The 6000-nt window shown below is 48.0% G+C and overlaps 1 protein-coding gene across 4 annotated transcripts in view; it reads right to left on the minus strand.

Moving 5' to 3' along the window:
- Positions 1-5344, minus strand: part of Znf462 (zinc finger protein 462) — a 135056-nt gene extending 129712 nt beyond the window's left edge. The window contains exon 1 of one of the 4 annotated variants that reach the window (XM_087897119.1): positions 5100-5344. The gene's annotated coding sequence lies outside the window, so the exon portion shown is untranslated. Of the gene's footprint in view, positions 1-4331; positions 4788-5099 lie in introns of those variants that run through there. The other 3 variants (XM_087897120.1, XM_087897121.1, XM_085677137.2) reach the window with 3 other exon arrangements.
- Positions 5345-6000: the final 656 nt, after the last annotated feature.

Here is a 6000-nt window from a genome sequence, read left to right on the forward strand (position 1 = left end):
ACTAAGACTTGTGCTATTAAAAGAGCTTAGAACTTCCCATTTCCTTGCTAGGGCTAAAATTAAACTGTCCATTCCTTAGGGCCCCACATAACATCTGCCAGATGTCTTGGCATATCACACAAGGAGAGGAATTTTCTTTTAGCACTATCTATTCTCTTCTCTGTTTTCTCATAATCAATTAATAGGTCCCCAACACCCAGATAATGTTTCTCTCAAAGCCAACAACTTCAGAAGCTCAGGACTCCCACAGGCTGCTCACACACATCACCTGACAGAGGTCTTTCTTACTGAATTGTGTCCATACACCAGGAAAACATTCCCTCCCCTCTTTCTGTTTCTCCCCCCAGCCACAAAAGTTCTGGACCTCACTCAGTCACTGAGCTACAGCCCCACCTTCTTTTGAATTTCTGGAGTTCCCATATAGTTCAGACATGAAGTCACAGTCATGCACAATCTGCGGTTGGGATTCGTTGCTTCTGTGCTTCTTAATCTCTGACTGTGGCATGACAAAGTAGCCCTCTGGTGCTCCAGCCCCTCGGCTCCAGCACCTCGGCTCGCAACTTAAAATACTCAACCCAGACCCATCAATTCCCTATTGGGAAACTCAGTGAATTATAAATCTGAAAGACACACATCCCAGAAAGAAGACAAAGGCTACCTTAACTAAAGCTCTCAACATGGGGAATAATTAAAGGAAGACTAGGCCCTATTAAACTCCATCACTTAAAACAAAGATTCATTCGGATGGCAACGTTATCCTTCCTTCTTTCAAGAAACTGACCACAAGTACTCTAAAATCCATTAGGAAAGTTGGAATTCCCACCTTCTACTGTCTTCCAGAAGACACATTAGGAAAAATGGATGCAAAAGTTGTTTCCAAGATGGGGCAGGGAAGAGGGTGAGGTAAGGAGGGTCTTCAGGCCAGTTGGCTGCGTATGAAATCAGTGAGAGCAATATTAGTGAATAAGAAGAATCAACAACTATCTCTTGTGTAGCAGGAATAATTGTGGGCTTGATATCTCAAATCAAAAAAGATCTCTAAGCTTTGACAGCAAAAAAGAATGTTCAAACTGATTTTATTTTTTATCTTTTTCACAGTGCTCAATTCAAAGTATTTGTCTCAATTCAAGTGTGTAGGTCTAATGCCTTTCAAAATGCCATTGGACCTCCCATATTGCTTAAGTACAAAGCCCTTGGAAGTGTCGTTTAGATTATCAATTAGAATACATTTTCAAACTCCAACCCGTCTTTCAGGCACCACATTGTCCCCACGTCCGGATGCCTTCAACTCTAACCCTACCTGAGAAGACAGCAAATCATTTGATTTCCAAGTAGAAAGTACAGTGAGTCAAGCTGTTCTAGTGACTGGCAGCTTTTCACCTCCCCAGCTCCCCCAGCCAACCCACTAAAGCAAAGTCACCACTCTCCGCACTATTAACAACTATAAAAAAGATAGCACGAAAGTTTGTTTCAAGATCAACATATTTATGTTTACATAAACACACAGTTAATTAGATGCAAAATTATCTGATAATTACTTGCCCAGACAGCTAGCTACTGCATTTAAACTTCCAAGCTGAACATGTAGCATCTCTATGTGTATTACCAAACTTAAATATAACATGACAACTTAAAAACCAAAGTGATTCAGTCAAAAGATAGCATTCTAAAATGAAGGAAAAAAATGAAAGGTCTGATTCCAAGCAAGAATTGTTTTTCTAAACGCTCTTGCAGAATTCTAGGTCTTTATTAAAGGGGCAAAGATCTGAACATCCTATTTTGAAATGAGCATCCACATCCACTGAAAACCATACATCTTCATCTGTACAAACAGGGTTTTACTTCATTGACCATGGACAATTATCAGCTAAAGAGCCATGTATTTCCCTGTCTCCTTTCACACCCCGCAGAAGAACAATAACCCTCAATTAATGACACAACAGTTTGGTTTGAAAAATGTGATGTTGTCATATACAGCAGTGTGCATTTACTGAATGACATTGCTACCAGTTACTCAACAGAACATAATTACATCTGGAATCGAAAACCACTTCAATATGCACACACACACAAAAATGTAGACAGAAGGAACTTTGCGTACAAAAATCTGACACATAATGAGAAGGCAAGGAAAAGGCTGGTGTGAGTGGCTCACCAATGTCTTCCTTATTTCTGTTGGAGCTGCCACCTTTCTGCATTTCTCCTTAGTTGAAAGCAAGGTCCAATTAGCCCCCTTAGAATCTGTTAATTGGTTCTGAATCTCCTCCAAGTTTTCATCACACTGCGAAGCCTTCCTCACCTATCTCAATAGTCCATCTAAAAATCTTCCAACATCTTCCCTCATCCTCAAGATGGCTACCTTACCTAATGGAAAAGCAACATCTTCATGGTTGGCTTTTATAAAACCCTGAAGCTTTTCAGAATTCAGTTCCTTAGTTGGGTCAATTACATGCGATCTCTAGAACTAATCTGTGAAGGGCTCCACATCATTGTGCGTGTGTGTGTGTGTGTGTGTGTGTGTGCTGAGGTAGGACTGGCTCCTGTTTTCAGTCCATCCTCACAAAATGTCTTCCTACAAGATTAATAAATTCCTCCAATTAAAAAGGTTAAGATACCTGGACATAAGGTTTTCTCAACTGACATCATTTGTTTCCATAGTGACATTGTTAAGAAGACAGAGTGATATTTCTGAAGACTTACAATCCTGGAGAACACAGAGAGGGAAACAGCAGAAGGAAAGGGAAGGGGGGAAACAAAGGAACTAGGAAGGCCTAACACACAAATGAAGCAGCCTGAAGAGACAGGTAGAACCCGAAGAAACTGCCAGTCTGAAAGGGTTCCTCTGAGATCTGGAAGGAACACAGTCTATTCTTTCAGGCAAAAAAACACCCCAAGCCAGACAATAAAGTCTTGCAATGCATCAGAATGATGATAACCAAGCCCCAAAACTCAAAAGAGAAAAAGAAAAGAGAGAAAGAAAGAAAATTCTCAGGGCTATCAACCACCCTCATGCTGAGGGAATAAACATTTCCTGGAGACATTCAGGGGACCTGGAGCTGCTGAAAGTTGGGAGAAGATCTCAGTGGAAATGTTTTAGGTTTTGCCTTGCCTTTCCTGAGGGAGATCAAAAACCCTTCAGGTCCACTCCAAAGAAGAAAAAATTCCAAAAGTTTACTTTAAAATGGAAACAAACATCTCAGTAACTTGTGAAAGCACTCCTTGGGTAGGAGAAAAATCCAAGGAACCCTTAAAAGCCCTCATTTCCTTGTTTAATGAATAGATAGTGAGGAACCACCACAAGGTCTCCCTCTGGAGAGGGAGAAGGAGTAGGCAGGCATGCCTCTTCTTCCAGCCCTACACCAACAGAGCTTCAAAATGGAGACATCCATAATTTTATAAACACTTCTAACCCCAGCTTTGTCTCCTGGAAGCCCCGCTCTCCTCCATTTTCTGGTGGAGTCACAGCATGACAGGCTTAAGGCTTTACCTGACTCAGTTCTCAGCTCTCAACCCAACTAGTCATTTCCTCCCCAAACCTGCAAGCAACCTCCAGAAACAAAACCAAACCAAGCCAAACAGCCAACACTGCCACTCAGTCACAACCCCCGGGAGCCCTGGAGAAAGCCCCAACTGGTTGGTCTTTTCCCATCCCAGGCGCGTGCTTAAAAATGAAACTTTTTTTTCTTTTCTTTTTTTTTTCTCTCTCCTCTCTTTTAGGTTAGGGAGGAATATAAAAGGAACTCCAGGCAACCTCCTCCCCTCCCTCTCTGTAGGTTAGGAGCCACAATGAAAAGAAAACCAGGGTTCCTTCAGGAATGGTGAACAGCCTGGAGAATGAACGTGAGAAGGAGCTTTGTGTTTTGGAGTCTGGACTGGAACCAAAGCAGACAGCTTGCAAATGGAGGACAGGGAGATAAAGAAAGGGAAAGAGAGGGGCTGCTCCAATGGGGGGCGGCTGCGGCTTCCCCCCCACCCCGTGCCTGGAGGGAGGGCAGACCCCTGGGAACCGCACCAGGAGTGAGACGCCCCCCCTCCAGGCCCCTTGCCTTCCTTTCTCCCAGCCTCAGAGGAGAGCCAAGCGTGTGTAATGGCTTCTCCTCTCCAGAAACCGTTGTCCTCCTCCAACCAGACGCTTCTGAACCTTCAGCCTGGAGACAGCTCCTCAGCTGTCCCTCAACCTGCGCCCCCACCCGGCCCGCAGCCCCCCGCTCGTCGCCTCTCTCCTCCCCAGCAGCGGCGGCGGCAGCCACCCCCTCGACACATCCCGACCCCCGCATCCCAACTTCGGAGAGAGAGGAGAGAGGAGAGAGAGAGAGAGGAGAGCCAAATACCTGAGGAAGAGGGGGGTGCCAATCCGCACGGCTTTGCCATCGGGCGGGGGACAGTCAGACAGAGGAGGGGAAAGGAAGCAGAGGGACAGAGAAAGAAAGAGGTCAACCCGCTCAGGTCGGGGCCGCTCGCTCCGAGCGCTCCCTCCTCTGACCCCTCGCTCGCTCCCTCTGGCTCGGGCTAAGGTCTCTCCTGGCCTTCAGCCCTCCGCCCCCCTTCTCTGTCCCTACTCCTGTCCCCACACTCGGAGCATCCGTCCTAAGCCTCCAGCTCTCGCCTCTCACTCATCTAATTTCTCTCTCTCTCTCTCTCTCTCTCTCTCTCTCTCTCTCTCTCTCTTCTCTTCTCTTCTCTTCTCTTCACAGAACTACACGAAATTAATTAAGCCACAGGACTCGCCCCCCCCCCGCAGAAGACAGAAGGAGCAGCCAGCAGGAAAAGCACAGCCACCTCCACAGCTACCACCACCTTCTCCTCTTCCTCCTCCTCTTCCTCCCTAGCTTCTTCTCCTCCTCTTCCTCCTCCCCCTGCTGCTCTCCCTCCTCCTCCCCCTCCTCCTCCTCCTTCTCCTCCTCCTCCTCGGTCTTTCCTCTCTTTAGCTTCTTCTCTCTCCTCATAGCCAGTCCAAGCAGGGGACTTCCTCTCCTCCCCGCGCCGCCAGCTCTCCTTGGCCGAATGAATGAGCGCGTTTGTGCCTCCACCGCCCCGCGCTCTCCTCCCCGGAGCACTCAGAACCACCCCGGAGGTGGTGGTTAATTGCAGTAACTTACAGAAGAAGCGTCCCGGCGCCGGGAGGTGCTTCGGGTTCTCCAGCCCCACCGCCTCCTTATCCTCTTTCTCTTTCTCCTCTTCCTGCTCGGGTTATTGTTGTGGAAGTTGTTTGGGAGTCTCATGTGCTTCTGCCGGGTCTCAGCAATGGAGGATCGCCATCTTCCCTGCCTTCCTCGGCTCCTCAGACTCGCTGCAGCTGCAGATGACCTGAGATATCCGTCTCTCTCCCCTCTCCCTCCCTCCCTCTCCTCTCTCTCTCTCTCTCTCTCTCTCTCTCTCTCTCTCTCTCTCTCTCTCTCTCTCTCTCTCTCTCCTCTTCTCTCTCCTCTCCTCCCTCTCCCTCGCGCGCGCTCTCTCTCTCTCCCTCCCTCTGTGTCTCTCTCTGAATAATGAGCAACCAGAGGGAGAGAGAAAGCAAGACAGAAAGAGAGAAGACAATCTTCTCCTGCCACACAAAACGCCGGAGCACCAGGGGGTGCGCGAAGCCTTTCTAATAACAACAACGTGCAGGAGAGAGGAAGGAAAAGAAAGAAAGAAATGAGAAAAGGGCTGGGGGAAAATAGGAAGAATTATCCAAGAGCTGGAGAAGCGCAGGAGAAGCTGGAGGAGATGCTGAAGCTGCGACTGCTGCCTGCCCCCCTCCCGCGCTGAACCCCAGAAGGAGGCAAGGTGGTTGCAAAGTTAAGGCTGGGACATTGTCTTTGTCACTCTGAACAACACAGAGCCAGGCCAGGCCAGTGAGATGCAAGAGGAGGAGGTGGCGGTGGAGGAGGAGGAGGAGGTGGTGGTGGAGGAGGAGGAAGAGGAGGAGGAGAAGGAGGCAAAGGAGGAGGAGAAGGGGAAGAGAGATGAGATGAATAAAGACCTGCGGAAAAGGCGGCGCGAGGAGCGCGACCGCCG

Source organism: Myodes glareolus, chromosome 16 (assembly GCF_982192425.1).
Source record: "Myodes glareolus chromosome 16, mMyoGla1.1, whole genome shotgun sequence".
NCBI lineage: Eukaryota > Metazoa > Chordata > Mammalia > Rodentia > Cricetidae > Myodes > Myodes glareolus.